Source organism: Notamacropus eugenii, chromosome 2, assembly GCF_028372415.1.
Source record: "Notamacropus eugenii isolate mMacEug1 chromosome 2, mMacEug1.pri_v2, whole genome shotgun sequence".
Lineage (NCBI taxonomy): Eukaryota > Metazoa > Chordata > Mammalia > Diprotodontia > Macropodidae > Notamacropus > Notamacropus eugenii.
This window is the reverse complement of record NC_092873.1, coordinates 343,429,117-343,447,050: the sequence shown is the minus strand read 5'-3', so window position 1 is coordinate 343,447,050 and position 17,934 is coordinate 343,429,117. Positions and strand designations below refer to the sequence as shown.

The following is a 17,934-nucleotide window of genomic DNA, read 5'->3' as shown; positions in this document are numbered from 1 at the left end:
TAAATTGTGGCATATGAACGTAATGGAATATTATTGCTCTCTAAGAAATGACAAAAGAGACAATTTCAGGGGATTCTGGGTAGCATTGACTGATGGTGTATAGTGAAGTAAGCAGAACCAGGACAGCATCTTATACAAGGAGAAGGAGGAGAGGGAGAGAAGAGAAGGCAACAACATTCATTAAGTCCCTTCTCTGGGCCAGGCACTAAGGGCTTAAGGTTTTTACAGATATTACCTTGTTTGATTTTACCACCACCCAGTGAGGTAGGATCTATTATTATTCCTGTTTTATCCTTGAGGAAATGGAGGCAGATTGAGATTGTGATTCGTCTAAGGTCATCTAGCTAGTAACTCAGAGGCTAGATTTGAATTTGTGTCTTCTAGACTCCAAGCCCAGTGCTCTATCCATTGCACCATCCAGCTTACTCTAATGTACAACATTGTTAAAAACAATAACAGAAACCCAGCTTTGAAAGAATTCTGGTCAATTGAGACTCCAGAGGACCTCTAACAAAATATGTTATCTGCCATCTGACAGAGATCGTATTAACTCAAGGTAAAGAGATACACATTTTTGGACCTGCTCAAAGTATGAATTTGTTTTGCTTGATTTTGTATATTTCTACCAGGGGTTTTTTTCTTTCTCTTTGATTTTCTAATTGAGAAAGAAGTAGAGGAGGGGTTAGCAACCTTGATGAAAAACAAAAGAGGGCCATTTAAACATTTTTTTAATGCCTTGAAGAGAACTGAAAGAATGTCAAAAGGAAGCACAGATAAAAAGGACAGTTTTTGTTATTAATATCTAGATCTAGCTAGAAAATTCCAGAGATATTTTTACATATAATACACACATATATGCATATATATGTGTGTGTATACACACATGGACATATAAACAAGCAAGATGAAGTGGACATTCATAGTTTCACAGAGAATTCTTGTGTGTTCTACTGTGTAAATGGAAATGCTTGTGGGGTTTTTTTTGAGGGAATTAAGTTCAAAATAAAAAATAGGATGACAAAAGAGAGAAAAAACAGATCAGTGATTTGAGGATGCTACTAAAAAACAAACAAGAAACGCAGCACATGGGAGTCTCTTGGCTTTGTTCCCATCCTTTATTCCTGTTCTCCCTCCTCCTCAGGGTTGAGCAAAGGATAGGTGTGGCCTGGCTTGTCTCGTCTCACATTCTCTATGTTTTTTAGTCTTTCTCTCCCCTTCTCTTTATTAGAAAAATTTCCATGTATGGATATCCTGGGAATTGGTCCAATCAACAAAATATTATCTGCAAACAAGACCATCTTAATGGTTCTTAATCTAGGATTCCTTGACCATGGAGTCCATGGATAGATTTCTGGGAATCTGTAAAAAAAATTTTTTTTTACATATTTGATAACCAAATTTTAATATAATTGGTTTCCTTTGTAACTTTATGTATTTATTTTATGCATTTAAAAATATTACTTAGGGTTCAACAGCCTGCCAAAGGGGTCCAAAAGGGAGAAGGATGAAAGAATGAATGTCCTGTGTGATAGATGGCAAGTAAGCCAGTTTGAATAGACTATAGAATCCAGAGGAATATATATGGACACACACACATGTGTGTGCATATGTGGCACACATGTGCAGATATATCATAATATATGTACATGCATGTTACATATATAGCACACAAGCATAAATATTACACAATGCATATATAACACTGCCTGCATACACACATGTGTATATATATGCATATAACATATACACATATTCTAGAAAGGTAATTTTGAATTAAATGTGAAAGTCTTTAAAAGTCAAACAGAGGAGGTCATATTTCATCCTAGAGATAATAGAGAGCCCCTGAGTTTTACTGAGAAGGGAATAACATTTTTAGACCTGTGCTTTAGAAATATCACACTGGTATTTATGTAGATTATGGATTGAAGAAGAAAGAAACTTGGAGGCAGGGATGCATATTAGGAAGCTCTTGAACCCAAGCTGATGAGATCACCAAATGAGAGTGTAGAAAGAGAAGATGGTCCAGGACAGAACTTTGAAGTACACATTCACAGTTAATGGACATAACATGGATAAAGATGTGGTAATGGAGACTAAGAAAGAGTTGGAAGGTCATGAAAAATCCAGAGAGAAGAGAGATCATTTTGAGGAAGAAAGGGCAGTCAACAGTGTGAAAGGCTGTACAGCCAAAGGATGAAAACTGAGTAAAGGTCAAAAAAGACAGATCCTCTGGGAATCCATAAAATCCATAAAGCTTACTTGTGACAGTGTGACTCTGCTCTGACACTGGGTATGTCCCTTATTCTTGACCAACATGCTCTCCCTACCATTTTCTGGAAACTTCTATATTTTTGTGTAGTTGGTATATGGGCAATGCTTATGCTACTTACTGTGCTGGGGGTGGGTTAAGGGAGGAGTGGTAATGATTAGTTCCTTTCCCTTTTTGTCCCCATCCCCAGGCAGCACTCTTTCCCAGCTCCAGGAATAATTCTCTCTAATCAGCTGTAGACCATGGGAAAAAAGTGCCCAACGCAGCCGCCTCAGCAATACTAGCTCCCATGTCACTTGTCACCTTCCCCTCTACAAAGCTTGCCTTTTCACATGGACAGAAACCAATTCATGTCTTTCTTTTTTGCTGTGAGAAGTTATAAAAATATGAGTTACACTGAAAGGTTCTTTGTTGTTGCAGTTCTTGGCAAAGATACAGGAGTGGCCTGCCATTTCCTTCTCCAGTTCATCTTACAGATGAGGAAACTAAGGCAAACAGGGTTAAATGACTTGCCCAGGGTCACATAGCTAGTAAGTATCTAAGGCTGGATTTGAGCTCAGGTTTCTCTCTCTCTCTCTCTCTCTCTCTCTCTCTCTCTCTCTCTCTCTCTCTCTCTCTCTCTCTCCCTTTTTCTCCCCTCTACTTCCCCTGTATTCAACTATTAAAGGCCTCTCCTTCCATCACCCTTTGCACAAGAACACACAGACCAACAATAAAATAGCTAACTACTTTATAATAAAGAGAAATCTATTTTTAAAAAATTGTCAACAGGAAGCAAATAAAATTCTTTAGGAACAAAGATTGAGAATAGGTGTTCCTTGCTCTCAGGGAAGCAAGAAAAGGAGTGAAACAAAGGATGGGAAAGTGAAGGCCCATTCGTTCTCTTCCCAGCAGAAGGAAAGGCTTTAGTCACTCTGTACCTGCTCCATGTGACTCCAGAATTACATGGCCACGGTCGTTGTCTCATTTTCTCATTTTTGCTCCCCTGCCAGGTTACTGTACATGGTGGTATCAACAATCAATCACCAGCGATCAAAAAGACAGTGGTCTTTTTGTTATCTCTGTCTTCATTCCCACTGGTTCCAGTGGAAGGAAACAAGCATTTTATTAAATGTTTACTATGTGCCAAGCACTTTACAAATACTATCTCATTTGATCTTTGCAACTACCCTGGGGAATAGGTGCTATTATGATCCTCATTTTGCAGCTGAGGAAACTAAGGTAGACAGAGGCTAAGTGACTTGCCCAAGGTCACAAAGCTAGGAAGTATCTCAGGCTGGATTTGAATTCAGGTCTTTTTGATTCCAGGCCGAGTGTTCTATCCACTGGGTCACCTAGTGACTCTGGTTCTTCCTGTCTCCCCTGCTTGTTCCAGCTCTTGCTCATAGGTTTTGCTCCTTTTTAAGGTTTTTTCTTCTCTTCCTGAAAGGGTACGGTCTAGGTTAATGGTCAGAAGGTTCCAATGACTCTCCAGGGGCAGGAATTGGGGGCTACTGGAAGTTTCTGTCCATTTGTGACATCTTCTCCAATGTGCTGTGATGTTCTTTCCTAAGGTCAGAAATCTTGCAGTCTCTTACAGAGTCATTCTTGTTCCATATACATTACAGCACAAAAATAAACATTAGATCTTAACAGAATAAGAATGATTAATCCTGCATCCAAGGGACACATCTAATGTCAGAGTGCCATTCATAACAAATATACATAAACAATATGTTTAATAGAGATAGTACAGTGTAAAGTAGGGCAAGCATTAGGTGGCATAGTAGATAGAACACTGGGTTTGAAATCATGAAGACTCATCTTCCTGAGTTCAAATCTGGCCTCAGATACTTACTAACTGTGACCCTGGACAAGTCACTTAACCCAGGTAGTTCCTTGTCTGTAAAATAAGCTGGAGAAGGTATAAGTAAGAAGGATTTTGTTATTCTTTCTTAGAGATTAGTTCTCAGGATCCATGGCCATAACAATCTCTAGTTCCCAGGTGTTAGATAATAACTCCTAGAATAGCTCCAAGGATCCTAGACAGTCACAGAAGTGACTAGACAGTCCTAGAGTCACAGAAACAGTAGACAGTCCTACTGTGCTTGCACAAGGAGATGTAGGGTTGGCACAATGTGATATTTACTATGCTTGCACCGAATGGTGATATTGCTAAAGTTAACCTGTGAGCTTTATGTTGGCAAAATGCCTTCTTTGTCTGTTGCCCTGTAAAGCAAGTAGGCACTGGTCAGTAAGTGGGGATTTGGGATGTAGGTAATGAATAGAGGATGCATATACCTGCCTCAATCGGCCCCCACTGAAGCCTAGGGGGAACTCTTAGGGGAATATGACAGTGTAACACTGTGCATGCCTTGATCAGCTCCCATCAAGGCTTGGGGGGATTTGTCTATGTGTGCTTGCCTCAACCAGCCCCCATTGAGGCTTAGGGGACCTGCAGGAATTGCAGCCCCTACTATATTCTTGCTGCAAGAAGAGTGATTAGGGAAGCTGTAGGAGGTGGTGCTCCCATTATCAGTAACCCTCTTGAGAAGAACAAACTAGGAGCTTACTTAACCCTTTACTGTGTCTCTGATCTTGTCTTCCTCTCTGCCCAGATCAAGAATGAACTTGTGCTAGAACACCTGCTTGTGCTAGAAGCTCTCCCGTGTCTCCAGTCTGACACCTGGTGTAGAAGGCGTTATCTGAGTGTTACTTGTGAAACAGAAGGAAATGGCAAATTACTCCAGTATCTCTGCCAAGAAAACTCCCTAAGTGAAAATGGCTAAACAGCAACAGCAACACAGTGCCAAGCATTGTTTGATACAAGGCTTCAGTGGCTACCAATCTAAATGACATGCAGGGCATATTACATGCACCCATCATAGAAATTCGTGTGTATCCATAGAACAAGCAATTATGCATCACAGCAACACAGGAGCAAGAACATGAGTGAGTCTTTAGACTGGCAAGACATACTTAAATACCATCATACACACACACACACACACACACACACACACACACACACACACAACCACAACCATGCACAGTTAACAGACAACTGTATCAAGTGTACATGATGCATGGTACTAAAACAAAAGTGGAAAAACATGAATAAGAAAATAATAAAACAAAAGCAACCTCAAACCATGCAATAAATAATATGTAAACAATTCCATGTAAGACCCACATTATATGGTAAACATTAGCATTCTCCTCTGACTACTCTGTCACCACTTATTCAGTTTCCTCTATATAACATCATAGATTGGTTTGGTTTGGTTTGCAAATGTTAACAGCATTTTACTGAGCCCATCTCTAACCTGACAAAGTGCCAGTAATCAGGTAGCCATTTAAAATTAATTAGACAAACTTGACAATACTTTATAAAAATTAGTTATTCTTAAGAGTTATTATACTCTTAAGAGTATAGTATTATATATCATTATTAAGTTAATTTTATTATTATTATCATTAAGCTTAGCAGGGATGAGAGTGAGAAATGCATAAAGAAAAGAGGTTGTAATCAGAGATGGGGCTTTCACAGTTAAGAGATTTTGAAGGGAGAACAGTTCTGCGTGATGATTGGAGTGTGCTTGAAGTGGAACTGAACTAATGAGGGCTCATGTTTTATTTATTTAACTTAATGAGAACACACACTTTCTTTTTTATTTCATTTTCTAGTAGCTAGCATTTATATAGCACCATAAGATTTATAGCAAAGTAATAACAGCAACTGATGGGGATGGGACCTGGACCCCTAAAAGTCCCTGAAACTTTCCGGTATAACCCAGCCCTTGAACCCAGATCTCTGGCATTCACCTGAGGCATCACCCATCCAGTGATCCCTCAATAGTCCTTTCATTGTGGCCCCAGCCAAAACCCTTCCTTCTTGGTTACCTCTAACTCAGCCCAACCTTCATTATCTGTTATCTCCCAATTATCCCAGGCTATTTCCCTCCCTTAATCCCATCTAGATCCTTTCTGGGTTACATCTGGATCACCCTAGGCTATTGGCCACTCCTACATCATATCCAGATCTTCCCACAGCCTTTCTGTATAAAAGGTCCATAGCTCCCCCACATAAAATTGCTCAGATTCTAAAAATCTGGCCTGCTTGCATAAACGTACAGATTCTTAAAATCTCGCCCACCCCAATCCTATCTCTGACTGAAAGAAGGCTTGAGTCAAATTCTTTCCAGGAAGACTTATGCCTTTTGCCCTTGAATTGTAGGGTTCTCAGCACCCCTAGACTGCAACACAATGGTTGGGTGTTGTCCTTCGCTCTTTTTTTTTTTTTTTTTTTTTTTTTTATTATTAAATTTATTTATTTAACTTTTAACATTCATTTTCACAAAATTTTGGGTTACAAATTTTCTCCCTTTTTATCCCCTCCCCCCCCAAACACCAAGCATTCTAATTGCCCCTATGACCAATCTGCTCTCTCTTCTATCATCCCTCTCTGCCCTTGTCTCCATCTTCTCTTTTGTCCTGTAGGGGCAGATAGCTTTCTATACCCCTTTACCTGTTTTTCTTATTTCCTAGTGGCAAGAACATTACTTGACAGTTGATCCTAACACTTTGAGTTCCAACTTCTCTTCCTCCCTCCCTCCCCACCCCTTCCCTTTGGAAGGCAAGCAATTCAATATAGGCCATATCTGTGCAGTTTTGCAAATGACTTCCATAATAGTTGTGTTGTATAGGACTAACTATATTTCCCTCCATCCTATCCTGTCCCCCATTACTTCTATTCTCTTTTGATCCTATCCCTCCCCATGAGTGTCGACCTCGAATTGCACTCTCCTCCTCATGCCCTGCCTTCTATCATCCCCCCCACCCTGCTTGTCCCCTTATCCCCCACTTTCCTGTATTGTGAGATAGGTTTTCCTACCAAAATGAGTGTGCACTTTATTCTTTTCTTTAGTGGAATGTGATGAGAGTAGACTTCATGTTTTTCTCTCACCTCCCCTCTTTATCCCTCCACTAATGAGTCTTTTGATTGCCTCTTTTATGAGAGATAATTTGCCCCATTCAATTTCTCCCTTTCTCTTCCCAATATATTTCTCTCTCACTGCTTGATTTCATTTTGTTTTAAAGATATGATCCCAACCTATTCAATTCACTCTGTGCACTCTGTCTCTATGTATGTGAGCGTGTGTGCATGTGTAATCCCACCCAGTACCCAGATACTGAAATGTTTCAAGAGTTACAAATATTGTCTTTCCATGTAGGAATGTAAACAGTTCAGCTTTAGTAAGTCCCTTATGACTTCACTTTGCTGTTCACCTTTTCATGGTTCTCTTCATTCTTGTGTTTGAAAGTCAAATTTTCTTTTCAGCTCTGGTCTTTTCATCAAGAATACTTGAAAATCCTCTATTTCATTGAAAGACCATTTTTTCCCCTGAAGTATTATAGTCAGTTTTGCTGGGTAGGTGATTCTTGGTTTTAGTCCTAGTTCCTTTGACTTCTGGAATATACTGTTCCATGCCCTTCGATCCCTTAATGTAGAGGCTGCTAGATCTTGTGTTATCCTGATTGTATTTCCACAATACTTGAATTGTTTCTTTCTAGCTGCCTGCAGTATTTTCTCCTTGACCTGGGAACTCTGGAATTTGGCCACAATGTTCCTAGGAGTTTCTCTTTTTGGATCTCTTTCAGGCGGTGTTCTGTGGATTCCTTGAATATTTATTTTGCCCTCTGGTTCTAGAATCTCAGGGCAGTTTTCCTTGATAATTTCATGAAGGATGATGTCTAGGCTCTTCTTTTGATCATGGCTTTCAGGTAGTCCCATAATTTTTAAATTGTCTCTCCTGGATCTATTTTCCAGGTCTGTTGTTTTTCCAATGAGATATTTCACATTATCTTCCATTTTTCCATTCTTCTCTCTTTGTTCTGTGATTTCTTGGTTTTGCATAAAGTCATTAGCCTCCATCTGTGCCATTCTAATTTTGAAAGAACTATTTTCTTCAGTGAGCTTTTGAATCTCCTTTTCCATTTGGCTAATTCTGCTTTTGAAAGCATTCTTCTCCTCATTGGCTTTTTGAACCTCTTTTGCCAATTGAGTTAGGCTAGTTTTTAAGGTGTTAATTTCTTCAACATTTTTTTGGGTCTCACTTAGCAGGGAGCTGATCTGCTGTTCATGCTTTGACTTCATGTCTCTCATTTCTCTTCCCAGCTTTTCCTCCACCTCTCTAACTTGATTTTCAAAATTCTTTTTGAGCTCTTCCATGGCCTGAGCCCATTGGGTGGGCTGGGACACAGAAGCCTTGATTTCTGTGTCTTTGCCTGATGGTAAGCATTGTTCTTCCTCATCAGAAAGGAAGGGAGGAAATGCCTGTTCGCCAAGAAAGTAACCTTCTATAGTCTTATTTCTTTTCCCTTTTCTGGGCATTTTCCCAGCCAGTGACTTGACCTCTGAATATTTTCCTCACACCCACCTCACCTCCTGATCCTCCCAGCCCGTGTTTGTGGTCTGAGATTCAAATGCTGCTTCCAGCCTCAGGGCTTTTGGCGGGGGCAGGGCTGCTATTCAGTATGAGATTATGATCTGGTGCTGAGATCGGGGCAGGGCCACCTCTCAGGCTCAGTTCCCTCAGGGGGTTTATGCGCAGACCTTCCGCAATGGATTCAAGCTCCCGCCCGCTTGGGGAGCCCCTGTCTGCAGCCGCCTCTCAGCTTCTACCTCCCGGGGGGGGGGGGGGGGGCCTGAATTATGGGGGCACCCCACTCCCCTCTCGACCCGCCAAAGAGACTCTCTCACCCACCCCTGTCACCTGTGGGTGGAGGGACTTGTGCGGCCGCTGGAGATCCAGTCCCTGAAGCCTGCTCGGATCTGTTTCTCTCGGTGCCGCCTGTCCTTCGCTCTTGAAGAGGACCAAAATGACATCACCTTGATAAAGTGAAGTTTGAATACCTGGCAGTTCAGCTGGAGCAAGGACTTCAGTGTCTGGTACCTTATCCTGCCAGGTGATCCTCAGAATCTTCCTAAGACAGTTCAAATGGAAGTGATTCAGTTTCCTGGTATGGCACTGATAGACTGTCCGTGTTCCACAGGCATACAACAATGAGGTCAGCACAACAGCTCTGTAGACCTTCAGTTTGGTAGTCAGTCTAATACCTCTTCTCTCCCAGACCTTTCTTTGGAGCCTCCCAAATACTGAGCTAGCTCTGGCAGTGTGTGTCCTCATTGACAATGTGTACATCCCTGGAAAGTACACTACCAGGGTAAGTGAACTTATCCACAGCATTCAAAACTATTCCTTTTGTTGTAACCGATGGTTTCACGTATGGATGGTGTGGTAGTGGCTGATGGAGCACCTGTGTTTTCTTGGTGTTAATTATCAGGTCATAATTAGCACAGGCAGAAGAGAATTGATCCATACTTTGTTACATCTCAGTTTCAGAGGCTGCATGGAGGGCACAATCATCTGCAAACAGAAAATCATTCACCAACACTTCCTCCACTTTGGTTGTGGCTTGCAGCCTTTTCAAATTGAAGAACTTGCCATCAATACAGTAGTTGACCTTGATGCCGTGTTCATCCTCATTGAAAGCATTTGACAACCTGCCTGAAAACATCATGCTAAAAAGCATGGGAGCAAGCACACGGCCCTGTTTCACTCCATTGGTGACTGGGAAGGCACAAGAGCATTGTCCACTATCCAGAACCTGGGTAAACATGCTATCATGAAATTGACATACACTACTGGTGAACTTCTCTGGGCAACCAAATTTTGACATGATTTTCCATAAGCCCTCACAACAAACAGTATCAAAAGCCTTGGTCAGATCTACAAATGTTGTGTACAGACCTCTGTTCTGCTCCAGGCATTTCTCCTGGAGTTGTCGGGCAGCAAACACCATATGGACTTGTTCCTTGGCCCTTTCTGAAGCCACACTGACTCTCTGGTATTTGACCATCTTCCAGGTGAAGGATCAGCCTATTAAGGAGAATTTTAGCAAGAATGTTGCCAGCAATGACTAAGAGAGAGACCCCCACTATGATTGTCACAGGACAATCTATTCCCTGTGCCTTTATAGAGATGGACAAGGGAGGCATCCTTGAACTCCTAGGGGATGACCTCCTCTTGCCATATAACCTGGAAAATTTCAGCCACCTTTTGTATGAGCCATGGTCCCCCTACCTTGTAAATCTCAGCTGGAACAGAATGAAGAGGTTTTGAGGGCCATTAGGCTCCTTTCATGTGGCAAAGCACCTGGTGCTGATCCTATTCTATTTGAACTGCCACACAATAGTAACAGTAATAATACTAGTATTTATACAGACCTTTAAGGTTTGCCAAGCATTTTACACATATGTTCTCATTTGATTATGATGACAACCCTGGAAAGGAGGTGCTATTATTGTGTCCATTTTATTGATGATGAAACTGACAAAGACAGAAACATCAATTGCTCTGGTCACATTTGAACTCAGATCTCCCTGATGTCAGATTCAGCCTTCTATGCATGATACCATCTAGCTACCTCTAAGTACTTTCCTCACAACAACCCTCCGAGATAGGGCCAGTATCATCCCCATTTTATAGATGACCCAAAAGAAGGAAGCAGCCCTTCATTATGTTCTATCTGTTCTGGTTCTCTAATTAATAATTCTTCACAGTATGTACCACTTTGCCCCAGTCAAGTCAACAAAGAAACTTATTTAGTCCTTGTGATGTACCAGGCACTATGAAATATATAGTAAAAGTAATTATTCTTTTCTATCATACTTACAAAGAAACAAGATCAGAGAAAGGTTCCACAGCTGGTAAATGCTAGACCTGGATGAAAAGAACTTTTAAAGTGATTATGGAACTTTAATAAGGACAGTGAGGTGGTATAGTAGATAGAGCACTGATTGTGGAGTCAGGAGGATCCAAGTTCAAATCCTGCCTCAGATACTTACTACTTGTGTAACCCTGCACAAGTCCCTTAACCACAATTGCTTCCAAAAAAGTAGGGTGGGAGGGAACTTAATAGGCAGTCTCATGACTCAGTGGTAGAATAATGGTCCTGGAGTCAGGAAGACCTCAGTTCAAATAGGACCTCAGATACTGGCTGTGAGACCGAAGGCACTTAACCCCTTAGCCTTACTTTACTCCTTTGTAAAATGGGGTAAATAACTGTACCTGCCTCAGAAGGTTGTTTTAAGGATCGAATAAGATAGCTTATAGGAAGCACTCTGCAAACTTCAACTACATAATTGCTATTATCCTTATTACTCCTCCTGCTACTATTGTGGCTTGTCCTTCCTTCTCCAAGAGAAGACATCAGGGAGATGATGGCCTGGATTGGATTGGAGGGAGGGAGGGTGTGCAAAGTCACCAGCCTCACTTTCTCCTCCTGAGCCCTCTGGGTCCAGTGGCCAGGTATAGACAGAGACAACTGGAGATGGATGGCTCAGTCCTGCTAGGAGGTGCATTAAACACAGCTCTCAGCCTGAACTCGGGAAGACCTGAGTCCAAATCCATTCCATCACTTCCTAGCCGTATGATACTGGGCAAAGCACTCACTTACTCTCAGCCTCAGTTTCCTTATGTGTAAAATGGAAATAACAATAACGCCTCTTTCCCAGACTTGCTGTGAGGATAAAATGAGATGATACATGTAAAGACATTTGTAAACCCTGAAATGCGCCCTAGGAATGCTGGCTGTTAGAAAATAAAATAGAAAAGAAAGCCAACAAGAGTGCGACGGGTGAATGCCAGGAGGGAGAACAGTCTCTGCAAAGGCGCGGGGGGGAGGAATTGGCCAGAGGTGTCCTGGAGCAGGTCACAACTGGAGCCGGTTGTTAAATTCGTGTGGGAGCATTCACACCTTGGAAATGGGCAAACGCTACAAACCAGGGCTTGATTCGCGGTTTTGCTGATTGTCCAGACTGAAGAAATTGTTAATAATGCGAATGGCACTTCAAGGTGTTCTGTGTCTGCATACATGTTCTCCCCCCCGAAAGGTTAAACATTTCCTAGCACATCCAGGGGGTGAAGTTGGGCTGGAGTGGAGAGCACTCGAAGGTGAAGTAAAACTTAACTTCCTTAAGGGGGAGCCAAACGTTGAGGAAAGCAGGAGCGCCTCTCTCGCCCCCTCCGGGTCTCTTTCACGTCTCTATGGTTGATAGAGAACGGTCCTATGGACGTCTTAGACGCCTCTGCGAGAGTGGCCAATCGGAGGGCGATTCTAGAATCACATGGTTAGAATCTAATCGGTAATTGGTTGCCTCCGGTGAAGCCCGCCCCCTTCCGCTCCCGCCTGCGGCTTTAACTCATGGGCAGAGCGGGCGCAAAGTCCTTTCGATTCGGCGCGGCTCTCGGGGTAAGTGGTACCTCAGTGTTGGCAGGGAGGTGGGAGTGGAGGAAGCTGGCGGCCGTGATGACAACTATGAAAGCGTGTTAGACTACTGACTACCGTGAAGCGAATCGGAATCTGAGCCGAGGCCCTACCGAGTGGTCTGGGTCGGGATCCTCCCACCCCGGGGCCACTTCGCTGACTTTGCCCTTGTCCCCGCAGGTCCCAGCGTGTCCGCACTTCCGGACGGAGCCGTTCTGCGCACGCGCGCCCCCACGACCTCCGCCGCCCCCCCCCCCCCCCAGTGTAAAACCTGCCAATAAAAAGATTCCCCAAATTCCGCTTGGTCTCGCGTCTGTGTCTGTCGCCGTCGGTCGCACTTGCCTTTGAACCCGTGGAACGCCTGTGCTGTGGCATCCCGGGCCAAGCAGCAGTGCCAGAGCAGCCCCGCTTGTTTATAACTGGTTCCGCTTGGCCCCCATTTGAGCGGTTCTTTTAAGGACAAGCGACACGCGGCGGGAGGGTCATTGGTCAGCAGCCCCTGCGCCTGCCCGTGTTTGCCCAGCGCTCTTGTGTGAGGCAGTCAAGTCGGTCCCCCTGGGCACGGAAGGGCCCAAGTGGCGAGCCGCCGGGAAAGCCTGGCTGGCACCGGCCGCCGCCCGGCATCGGGAGAGCGTTCCGTGGCGGTGGCACCCCGAAACTGAGGAGGCGGCCCCCGTGGAGGAGTGGGGGGGTGAGGGGAGTAGGGCAGTCTAGTTAAAGTGGTTACAGACTAGTTAAGTGAAACAGCTCCTACCTAAGAGAAGCGTGCGTGCTAAAGGGGGGGACTGGCGCCGTAGATAGGATTTTTTGGGAAAGGAACATTCCTTTGATTTCCCAGGACCTGACACGTGGATGCTTCATAAGTGTTTGGAATTGGGGTATGGGGGTGTCTTGAGAAACTTCAGGAAAGAGAAACCTATTGGAATACTCTGCTCTTTGGGACAAACCTGCTACGTTAGCGGGGAGTTCCTTTAAAAGTCTTGGGGAAGAATCATTTTAGATAAAGTAACACTAATTTTTGGCTAGGGGAGCAGAAGTGGGCAGGTAAAATGCTAATTCTAAGAGTTATATTTTTAATTTGGGGTCTTAGTCTCTCATGAGAGCCTTAGGAGTAGTCTTAGAGAAAACACTTTGGTAGATGGCAAAAATGTGTATTTGAGGCGAGGCACTCTAGTGGGTACATCGCAAGTATCCCTCAAACGTCTCGTCTTGTCCCCCGCACCTTTTAAATATTCCCAGCTCTGGCATAGGTTGACACTCAAACGTTTTTTCTAAGGCTCTTTGTAGTACTTTTCCTTGTGTTGTACCGCTTCTATGAATTTCACCCACTTGTACACGCCCCCAAGTTGGTTTGCTGTGGGCAGTAACAGTCCCCCACCTCTGGGGTGTGTTACTCTCCTGACTGTAATCGTTTCTAGGCTGAGCTGATTTTACCCCTTCCTTCCTGGCAATCTTTGCTTGACTTCTCTTTTTTCACTCTGTACCCTTTTATCACCTTGTTTACATGTAACCTTCCAGAAACTTGCTTGGCGAGCTTGATTTTAACTGAGATGGCGTGAGTCTTGTGGGATTATTGCTGGGAGTAGGAAGTCAGGTAGAGATGAGGGTTTAGAAAAAGCCAGGTGTGTATTAATACAAAAATGCCTGGAGTCTGGCAGAACTAACTGTCCCTGCCCTCAAAGCTTACTTTCAAACGGAGGAGAAAAGCTCCGGCTCTCATATCCTTAGTGCCAGGTATGCAGGAACTGCCTAATGTTTTAGAGCCAATGACATTTTGGAACCGTGGAAACTTAGGAGGGGAGAGGAGGAAAAAGCATTTGAAATGTCTCCCCCTGAAGAGGCTTAGATTGTGGATGAGAGAATCACTTGTGGCTGCAGTTTCTGCCCTTTTGAACTATACAAGTCTCCTGTTTTTAGTGTTAGGACCACTGAATATTGATTGACCCCCAAGTACTTCTCTTTATTCTCTTGACATGGATTCCCAGGGGTTTAATTATGTGTGCAGCTGATTTTGAGACACAGACCTGAGCTGTAGACCCCAATCACGTAGGAATAACTCACAGGACCTTTGAATGGTTAGAACCCACACTGGGACAGGGTAGCTCAAATTCTTCATGTCTAATGCAACCCAACTATCCCTCACCCCTACCCCCATCCCAGTGTCTTCCTCTTCTAGAATCAAATATAAAGTGGCCCTCAAGTCAAAACTGACTTAAGGCCATAGGGCCTTTCATTTAATAAGCACACATAGTACCTACTTGGTAGGAATATAAAAGGCAAAAAGAATCCTGCTCTAGAGGAACTCAGTCCAATGAGGGACATGACGTACAAATTCCTACGTATAAATAGAATATATATAGGATAAATTAGAATCTCTGGTATTGCATACTGGTAGGCACAGCCCTCCCTGAACTTACCCCTGGAAAAAGTGTGAATCATGAAGACTGGGTTCAAATCCCACCCTAACCCCAACTTCATCTTTGATTCTGACCATCACTTAACCAGTGTTCCCTCATCTGGAAAATGGAACTGGAGGGGAGGACGGATTTCATCATCTTGGGTCTTTTCCAACCCTAAATCTTGAGACTCCGTTTTGCATTGGCTGTTGCTCAATCTTGCAAAGCCCTCCCTCTGGGTTGCAGACTCAAATATCACCTACGGGAAGTTTTTCCCAATTCCCTCAGCTGTTAGTGTGAATAGTTACGAATATGTGACTCCAGTTAGAATGTGACCTCCTTGAGGGACTTTTTATTTTTGGCAATTGTGCCTTGAAAGGAACTGGTTTTGTTTTTTTTTTAATTCTAATTTAAATATTTGTTGTTCAGTCCTTTCAGTCATATCCAACTTTTATGACCCTATTTGGAGTTTTCTTGGCAGAGATACTGGAATGGTTTGCCATTTTCTTCTTCAGCTCATTTTACAGATGAAACTGAGGCAAACAAAATGAACTTGACTAGGAAGTGGCTGAGGTCATATCTGAACTCTGGAAAAGAAATAGCTGTGTGCTATCCACTGCACCACCTAGCTGCCCTAATTTAAACATTAAGTAAATGCACTGAAATATTAAATGCACTGCACAGACAACAAGTATATTTATATGGCAAGAAGAACAAAAGAAACTAAAACATGGGTTTTAAAGAAATGTTTCATTGATGCCCTTTGGCATTGTAGTCATTACCCCTCTCTCCCCACCCACTCCCCAAGACCCAAACAAATCCACACGTGGAGTTTGTCTGAAAATGCAGGTCATGTTCCATACTTCTAGTCTCACTTTTCTGTCAAGAGGTGAAAAGCACAACTCTAAATCATGGTTATTGTGTTACCCATAGTTAAGTTTTTCATTTTTCTCCACAGGAGCTTAGTTGTGTTAACTTATTCTGGTTCTGCTCAGTTTATACACGTCTTCCTACAAATTCCAAGTCCGTTCCTTTTGTCATTTCTTCCAGCAATACAACATGACATTCATGTGCCCTGATTTGTTCAGTCATTCTTTTACAGGCATCACTTGTTTTCAGTTCTTTGCTAACACAAAAAAAGTGCTTGCTTAGAAGTATTTTTGTCCACGGGAGTCCTTTCCTTCTTTCGTCTCTGGGATATTCGCCTAGTCTGTGGTATCATGGTATCAAAGGGTCAGTTTAGGGATCTTTGGAGCACAGTTCCTACCCCTGCCCTCCAATTCTCATTTTTTAAAATTATTAATTTGGGGCCATTTTTCTTGGGTTGTGGAGAGCTCGCCTTGTTCCCTTCAAAAACTGCATGCTCATGTCCTTTAACCATTTATCTATGGGGGAACGGGTCTTGTTCTTATGTTTGTATCAATCCCCTTATAGTTAGGGTTTTAGACCATTAGCAATAATAGTTTTTTCTTTTCCCCCTAATTAACTTTCTAACTGCATTGATGTTTATGCAAAAACTTTTATGTAATCAAAATTAGTAATTTTATGTTTTGATCCTCAGTTTTTTGTTTGATTAATAATTATCTACAGTTATGAAAAGTATCTCATTCCTTGAGAAGTTAAAGCAGGGGTTCTGAACCAGGGATCTACGAACGGTTTTGGTAAATTTTAACATAATTGATTTCTTTTGTGGGCTTATGTATTTTCTTTTGTGCACTTGAAAACATCCTCTGAGGAGTCCATAGGCTTCCCCAAATTGCCAGATGGGTCCATGACACGCAAAAAAGTCAAGAACCTTTGAGACACAAGGGTCAAAGAATCAAGGGTCAAGAGTTGAAAGTGAGCATCAGGGAATGAGCTCCCGTCATATGTCACCAACTGTATGTTTCCAACAAGATGCCATCCTTGTGGCAGTTCTGCCTCCACAGCCTTACCTTTCCTGTCCACTCACAGGCCTATTAACCTAATTCCTTACTACTTTTTCCTTAGGCTACTGAAATAGCCCCATTGATTGACCTTGCCCCAAGTCTTTTTCTCCTCTCAATCTTCTACTACTGCCAATGTGATGTTTCAGTATCAGGTCTGACCATGCCAGTGCTGGTCAAGAGGCTTCAGTGGCTCCTGTTTCTAGGATAGAATGCAGACTCCTCTAATTTGTCATTAAAAGTATTTCCATAATCTGACCACATTTCTAGGCTGATGACATCTGCCCTTCATACACTTTATATCTAACTGGCTTACTTCTTGCTGTTCATTTATAACATTCCGTCTCCATCCTTTGTACAGCTTAGAAGTATTTCCTGGAATATAGTCCTCCTTCAGTCCTTCAATGCCCTCACTTACTTCAAAGCCCAGGTTAGGCACATGAGGCCATTCCTGATACCCAACCTGTAGCTGCTAACGTCTCCCTTCAAAAATTACCTTGTATTTATTTCGTATACATTTTGTACTTCTGTGTACGTTTCCCCTGATAGAATGCAAGCTCCTTAATAAAACAGGGATCTTGCATTTTGTTCTGTATCACCAGCATTTGGCAGAGTGCCTAGCACAAAGCAGGCAGTTAATAAATGTAAATCGATCAGTTTTCCATGATCCCGACAGGCTTCTTATAAATCTTTCCATGTCAGCAAAATATTTGCGAAGATCTTCAAGTAGGTATAGTTGGCTCTTACACTTTGTAGCCACGTCCTAGCTATCATGTTCAGTGACAGTGGGAGTGTAACACCAGAACCCTGAGACCATCCATTAAGAAAACTTATATGATTATACATATATAGCCTATATCAGATTGCATGCTGTCTTAGGGAGGGGAAAAAATTTAGAACTCAAAGTCTTACATAAGAGTGAACGTTGAAAATGATGAATAAATAAATAAGAAAGCTTATATAACGACAGTCCAAATGTACTGTAGGGGTTGGAGGCCAAGAGGTGAGAAGATTCTCAGGTGTGAGGGGGAGA

General features: G+C 42.7%; 1 long non-coding RNA gene and 2 other non-coding genes across 3 annotated transcripts; all 3 read left to right on the top strand.

The window, feature by feature from the left end:
- Nucleotides 1–12,477: 12,477 nt before the first annotated feature.
- Nucleotides 12,478–12,875, top strand: LOC140528205 (uncharacterized). The gene is made up of 2 exons (XR_011975107.1): nt 12,478–12,565; nt 12,761–12,875. It is a non-coding gene; the product is annotated as an uncharacterized lncRNA (long non-coding RNA).
- LOC140530633 (small nucleolar RNA SNORD104) lies at nt 12,617–12,682 on the top strand. Its single transcript, XR_011976061.1, has one exon. It is a non-coding gene; the product is annotated as a small nucleolar RNA SNORD104 (small nucleolar RNA).
- A 39-nt stretch (nt 12,876–12,914) lies between the features above and the next one.
- On the top strand, nt 12,915–13,052 carry LOC140530670 (small nucleolar RNA SNORA76). The gene has a single exon (XR_011976098.1). It is a non-coding gene; the product is annotated as a small nucleolar RNA SNORA76 (small nucleolar RNA).
- Nucleotides 13,053–17,934: the final 4,882 nt, after the last annotated feature.